Raw genomic sequence first — 7,926 nt, 5'->3', positions numbered from 1 at the left:
TCAAGTTAAGCTCATGTTCCAATTAAAATAATGACCTTGTCATGAACAATAAATAAAATAACAGTATAATTGGAACATGAAGATAATGTGATATTAAACCCAAAACCATATAGAGCAATAGCAAAAACTACCCAAATAGTTCAGTGGTAAACAAGGTAACAAGATAATCAGTCTAGGGTGACCTATTGGATCCCATCAAAATTAAGCCTATACATGAATAAGTGATAAAAAAGAACATTATTAGATAATAAAAGTGGTCAAGGGCATAACTTGCCTGGGACTTGAGATTCCAAGTACCAGGATGATCTTCAGGTTCTCGTGACCTCACTATTAGTCGTAGCAATACAAACAAACATGGTATAGGCATAGATAACACCACACCAAACATAAGAACAAACTGTATAATAATAATCTACGCGTTGCTACGAGGTCGTGGGATCGAGAACTAGTAAGATCAGAGTCATGGTTAAGGAGTTATGATTTATGAGAGATCTATGTGATTTAATTATTAAACTATATTATAAATTAATTAGTATACAAATATGAGAGAATATCTTATAAATAATTGACTTAACTTTAATCTAAGTCATTACTTGATTATAAATCATCGTTTAGGCCAAAGATAACCATTAGATCATGAACTATATTAATATTAATATTAGGATAAGCTAATCCAGAAAACATAGATTAGTCAAATTAGTTACCTAATTACAAAAGTATGTGATATCATATAATCAATGTTGCTACTGCGTAGTAAATATTTATATGATGCTAACGCAACTTGAACGGATTGAAATAGAGTTAAATGAATTACTTATGATTTTCCGAAGTTTTAAGTGGTAGATATAAAACAAATCAAGCGCATAAATTTAACCATATGTTTCATACTAAAATAAGGTTACTAGATAATAAACAATATTATAACAAAGTTAATGCCACTGGAATGAATCAATTTGAAGTTAAAATGAATTAAATATGAATTATACAAGTTTCTGAAATTATTTTTATAATAAAAATCATTTTCCAAATTAATTCCTCGATTTTATTAAATGTCTGGACTGTGCGTCAAATACTGGAAAACGCATGGTCTAGCGTGTAAAATTTTCCTAGACTCAGTCCACTGTTGCATTGGATGGCGGGTTCATATAACAAAAGGGCAGGGGCTCTTTTATAAATTTACAGAGGCCAAAGGGGTATCGCCAACTGTGGGCCACACGATCAGATATCAGCGGCCCAGATTAGAGCGGCGTGGTTATGAATCGATATGCAATTAGGGTCATTGGATCCTAATTCAACGGTTCAAAATTGATCTTGAGCAACATGAGCCTACAACCACCTGATCAGAAATCTACGGCCAACGCAGATCCCGCTCGAAGCGTTATACTCGATCTATTCACAACCGTACGTTCCGAGATCCATGGTTCGGATTTTAAAAAGACGAGATCTATTCGCGTCCACTCGATCGAAAACCAACGGTGCTCAATCAATTGGCCGAAACGCTGTCGAGGTTATGTTCCTGACCGCTGATCTCTCATCCAACGGCCAGAAGTCCCCCCCCCCAACCCCGATCAGCCTGCGACGGCACACAGGCCACCAGCGGCGGTGCCATCGCTGGCGAATCATGTGTCGAGGCACCGAAGCTCCAAACTCAAGGAAGATCGGTTCTATTTGACGAAGAGATGTATGTGAATACGAACGGGGCACTTACCAGAGATGGATGACGATGGCGTGCACAGGCTACGGCGACCGTGGCTTTGCGGCAAGACAAACGCTCCGACGAGCGATTCAATGTTCTTGGGATGAGAACAAGCTCGGGCGACCCTTGCGCCGGCTTCAAGGGACCCTAGATTTGAACTCGGACACTCAACAGAGGACAAGTCGACGGCGAGCGACGTATGGCGCGCGACGAACTGAGTTCCGTCACCGCGGCGGCAATGGGGGCTGACGATGGATGGCTCGGGTTAGGCGCTAGTTTAATGGAGAGGGAAGGGGGTACAGGAGGCACGACTTAATAACTGAAACCGAAATCCGGGGCAAGTCTTGGTCGGGAGCGCGTGAGATCCCCGATGGCGACTTTGTCGCGATTTAGTTGCGGCCTGGAGAGCAGAAAGGAAGGGGGAGACACTGCGCCCTAGGTCCCACATGACAGTCAAGGGGGGCGCACGCTTCAGCTTAGAGGGACACTGGGTTTTGGGGCCCGATTGTCAGCAGCTCAAGCACAGGGGTGCGAGCTGACGCATAAATGGGCTGGCGCGGGAAATGGGCCAAGCAGGCCGAATCAGTTTTCTCTTTTTCTTTAATTTCTTCTTTTCTTTTCTATTTTCTTTTCTTCTTACTTTTAAATCTCCATTTGAATTTAAAATATGGTTGTGAATTTTTGTACTCAAATTAGAGGTAGAATTTAAACATACCAGTGTGGATAGGATTTATTTATTGTTGGGGGCCTTCGGCTTCCGAAGGTCCTCAAAAACGTAATTTGACTATGTTTTCCAAGAAAAATATGTGAACAGGTACCTTCGAAGACAGATTGCGAGTATACAAGAAGATGGTTAAGACGAAGCTTGACTGGAACGGCGATTACGACGAAGGATAAGACAATCACGAAGCTGTGTGCAGAAGAGCTTCGGTATAACGGCAGGAAGAGGAAACCGACTTAAAGATGAAAAGCCGAATCAGACCTTGAAGAATTACTATAGAGTTATTGATAAATGTAAAGGGCATTAATGTAATTTTGCATGGGCTGCGACCCATGCCTATAAATAGGTGAACAGTATTCCCGTACGGGGCACGCTGACTTGGCATCTATTTTTGCGTCACACCTGTATTCTTATTCCTTCAAGCCGAAGGTACACTTGCAATTTATTATTGTTTACATAAGTGATATAAAGATAAATAAGTTGATAATTATGTTTATTCAAATTATGTTATTCCTTATACTTTGCATGAATATTGTCCATTTCTTTATCATGATCATGAAGGTATGCCCTTCATGACCTTCGTCCCAGACTCAATATATCCGAAGGGAAATAATGATTCAAAGGACGAAGGGCTTTGATATTTAACATTTTATGTTGCCTTGTTCTTAATTCATAGCATTTGAGAACGAGTCCCCAACATTGGCGCCCACCTCCGGTGAACTCACTTCCATTTTTTGAGTCTTGAACACTTTCGGCAAGCATCACCTTCGTCATGCCGCCGAAAAAAGCTTCAGCGACAGGGGCTGGTACTTTACAGCCGCTGGATCCCAATCAGGATGTCCTTTCTCTTAGAGAGGCCCGAAGCCAGAAGAGGAAGGCTGTCAGTCCAACACCTCCGGAGGATGACCTAGATCAGGAAATCCAAAACCTGGAGATCCTTCAGCAGCAGGTTCAACGCAAGAAGGAGAAGATGGCTCATCTAGCTGATCTTCAGAGACAGATAGACGAAGCTTCTGAAGAGGTTCGTCATCTTGTTCAAGACGATCAAAGCCAAAGGCCTCCACGCAGAGAGCTTCATCAGGAAGGCTTCCACAATGAGGATGACTGGTATGAAGATTTCCATCATGGAAATTTTGCTTTTGATGATGCTTCTCCTCTTTCAACAGAATTGCAGGCTACACCATGGACACAGTCTTACAAGCCACCCCAGCTCCCCATATATGACGGTCACACAGACCCGAAGCAATTCCTAATGAGCTATGAAGCGACAATATCTTCATATGGTGGCAATACGGCAGTTATGGCAAAATCTTTTGTCATGGCCGTCAGGAGCGTTGCTCAGACTTGGTACTCATCCCTTCGGCCAGGGACAATCACTTCTTGGCAGAAATTGAAGGATATGCTGATAACTAGCTTCCAAGGGTTTCAGACGAAGCCAGTCACCGCTCAGGCTCTCTTCCAATGTACCCAGGACCACGAAGAGTACCTTCAGGCGTATGTCTGGAGGTTTCTGCGTCTGAGGGCACAAGCGCCAACAGTGCCCAATGAAATTGTCATTGAGGCCATGATTAAGGGGCTTCGGCCGGGGCCATCAGCGCAGTATTTTGCCAGGAAGCCACCACAAACATTGGAGAAGCTGCTCCAGAAGATGGACGAATACATTCGAGCTGACAATGATTTCCGCCAAAGAAGGGAGGAAGCATTCAGGTTTTCTGAAATGACCAGGGGCTTCGGAGGAAGATTTCACCCGAGGCATGTTAGGTCAATCCATAACTCTGCTCAAACTGATGATCGAGGAAGCCAGCAGCAAAGGCCACAACACTCTTCACAAGCTTCGGCCCAACAGCAGAGTTCTTTTCGGCCGCCAGCGCCAAGGGGCAGAGGCGCCAGGGGCTTCGGGGGAAGGTTTGGAGACCAGCCAAGAAAAATATATTGCCTATTCTGTGGTGAAGACAAGGGCCATACTACCAGGATGTGCCATGTTACCATCCAGAAGCAGAAGGAAATAGCAGAAGCGGCAGCGCAACAGAGTCAGCCGAAGCAGGTCATGCATACTGCTTCGTATCACTCACCTTATATTCCAGAATATGTAGGCAACCACCCTGCAGCTTCTGTTGCTTCGGCAAGCCAATCCCAAGCATCCTGGCAGCAACCTCCACCGCCACCGCCGATTCAAAGAGGTCAGCAGCCATAAGGGAGTCAACGCATTAACCTTCAGTGGGACTTCAGAGAGGAGTCCGAAGCTCGCACAGTCAATAGCACTGTGCCAGAGTCGAAGCACATTTACTGACGAATATCCTACTTCAACAGCAGTTCTTTTGTGTTTTCTACATTCTTTATTACCCTTTTGTTAATAAGGAACAATTATGAAGAGTTTAAATGTCTTTAATTGAATTTCTATTTCTTGTAATACTTCCGTCTTTTACCATAATAAAAATATGTTTTTTCCATAGGCCCGAGTTGCCGAAGCATACGAACTTATACTGATTTGAAGGATCTTTGTATTATCAAAAATTTCGATCTAATGGACACAGTACAAATTGTTCGAAGCAGTAAAAAGTCGTTCCTAAGGGAGCGCAGAGTAAGTTTTCTAAACGTACAGCGAAAAATAAACGCTGATTCCGATGAAAGTAAAAGGCGAAGAAGCTCCTAAGGGAGGCTTACAGCGAAAAATAAACGCTGATTCCGCTGAAAGTAAAAGGCGAAGAAGCTCCTAAGGGAGGCTTACAACGAAAAATAAACGCTGATTCCGCTGAAAGTAAAAGGCGAAGAAGCTCCTAAGGGAGGCTTACAGCGAAAAGTCAGCGCTGATTTAAAAAGTGTGTGTGCTTTATCACAGGGATATGTATCTACGTCACAAATATCATTTTTCATAACATAACATCATCACATCATTTTGCATAACATAAGCATCATACAGCATAATGCATCTGGAACAAGAAGGGGATACAGTATTGACCTTCGGAACATATTTTGGGAAAGAGAAAATCGCGCTAAGGCACAAGGCAAATCGGCATGAAGTGTAGCTTCTTCGCAAAAGCAAAGCAAAACTTTTTTACAGCTTCGAAGAATATTTCACGAAGCTTGGACATTTTTTATCAGAAAAGTAAGCAAATTCTTATAGAGAAGATTTTCTTCACGAAGCATGAAAAGAAGGGAAGGTGTTTTTTCGCCGAAGGCTCAAAAATGGTATGTATGCAAAGTTTCATGCATCGCAAAGAATTAAACTATAAATAGATTGTATATCACATTTAAATATATCACATTTAAAGTTACAATATATTACACATTTTTACATTTCAAATGTTTCTACAATGGCATTCAATCCTCTTTAAGCACTATTTCTACAGCTTCGTTCAAAAGTTGGTTGACAACCTTATCCATAATAGCTTCGGCCATTTCTCTAATTTCATCGTCCCCCTTCGGGTGGGGGTCCGGAGATGCCTCAGCAGGTTCTGAGGGGAGAAAAGATACGGCTATATTACTATTACAAACCGAGAACAGAGTTTGGAATTAAAAATTACAGCATGATAAAAACCACTAATTAATACCTATTTGCCCTTCGGGCTCTGTACTCCTCTCGGCAGCTTCCGCTACTTTTCTAGCATCATGGATGCCTTTTTGTCTCTTTTGGATAATTTCTTGCGCCAATTCTCGGCCGCTGTTATCCCAGATATCGGTGAAGAATTTCCCACCGATCACACTTGCTTCGGCCGAGGGGTCTTTTATGTCATCAGTGGACAAGGTAGCTTCGGTCTGCGCTAAGGATTTTACGTGCTCGCAGCCTTTCTTCTCCAAGACAGCAGCAATCCCTCTAGCACCCGAAAAAGCGTAGATGTCGTCGCGGCTATTCAGAATTTCCTCGAAGGCTTCTGCTTCGTGACTAATCCATTCCATTGGACCTTCAGGATTCCCTCTTGAAAAGTTCTCTTCACTAGAAAACGCGCCAACGCTGGCGAAGCTAGATTTTATCTTTTTGACGCACTCTATGGACTTAACATAGCATTTCCTCTGGGAGGCCCGAAGCTCTTTGACACTTAACTCTAAATGATTGGCCAGTTGATCACTAAGCTCTCGTTTTGTTTCTTCAAGTATACGCTCTTCTTTAGCTCTAGCTAGCTGTTTCTGAAGATCTTTAATTTCACGTCTTTGGGCTTTGGCCTGGGCCTTTGAGGCAGCTTCGTCCTTTTTTACCTTATCCACCAATGTAAGCAGAATTTTATCCTTTTCCAGAGCTTCATTTCTCAATTTAATAACTTCGGATCGTAGGTTGTTGAATGCAATTTCATAGCTCTCGTCTTCGGCACTCTTTTGTGCTCTCAATGCGTTGCTTAAAATTAAGCCCTATACGTAAAAGAGTTCGTATAAGAATAAAAGAATGGGTCACGAATTGAAAAATTTTCAAACGAACAATCCCCATACCTTCAGGCTATTATACGCAAGACTGTCCGCGAGATCCTCCTTCGTCATGGCACTTAATCCAGCTTCGAGCTTCGGAAACCCCATGCTTCTAGACATCTCCCGGCAGACGGATAATTCTTTATTGTCTGGGAGGCAGTATAGGAAATCCTCTTCATCCGTCCCATTGAATACTAATGCCCCCTTCGGATATTTCAATTCTTTGGCATAGTGATTGGCTTCAAAAACTTCTTCTTCCGATAACTTTTTCCCTGAAGCATGACGCATAATATAATCGTACATTTTGGAAGATGCTTCGGGGACAGCAGTATCAATTTCTTCGACCAAAATAGGCTCTGACATTTTTATTTCTTCAGTTGCCTTTTCAATTCTTGCTTCTTCTGCTTCCAAAGGTTTTACCTTGGTTGGTTCTGAGGGCTCAGTTTCAACTACGGTCTGTTACTTCGGAGCCTTAGCAACGGATACTTCCGCAGGTGCCTCAGAAATTTCAGCAGTCTTCTTGGGAGTTGTGCTTGGAAGTTTAATTGTTTCCAAAACATCCAACACATTGACCATTCTTTTTCTTTTTGGGGTCACTGTTGGCCCCTTTTTAGTTCTTGCTACTTCAATTTCTACTGAAGGACTTAAAATTTCTGATATTTTTGCTCCTTCAGTTGATCCTTTTGCTTCTTCCATCTTTTCTGTCGATGGCGCTTCGGCCATCTCTTTGGTTTCTGGTAATAAAACCTTTGGTTCCTCCAATTCTTTTGTTGTTGGCGCTTCGGCCATTTCTGCGACTTCTGGCAGCAAGGTTGGCTCTTCAGCCTCGGTGGCCGAAGAGGTCTCTCCGGTGAACTCAGGCACCAAGGCTGGTTCAATATAGCGTGGCCGATGTGTGAGAACCTTTATCCTTTTTCTTTTCGGTGCTGGCTCACTAGGAGCAGCTGCAGCTTCTTCCTTCACAGAAGTTGTGCCTTTTCTTTTCTGCCCTCGAATGGGATAACGATAGTCGGGGTAGACGAACCCGATGGCATCAAATACCCGGTTGAGTCTTTTCTTCTTTCGGCCTCCGAAGGCCGCTGACAAAGCAGTATCTTCGGCCTTCGAATAT

This window comes from Zea mays, chromosome 4 (assembly GCF_902167145.1).
Source record: "Zea mays cultivar B73 chromosome 4, Zm-B73-REFERENCE-NAM-5.0, whole genome shotgun sequence".
Taxonomy (NCBI): Eukaryota; Viridiplantae; Streptophyta; class Magnoliopsida; order Poales; family Poaceae; genus Zea; species Zea mays.
Note: the sequence above shows the minus strand (reverse complement) of the source record.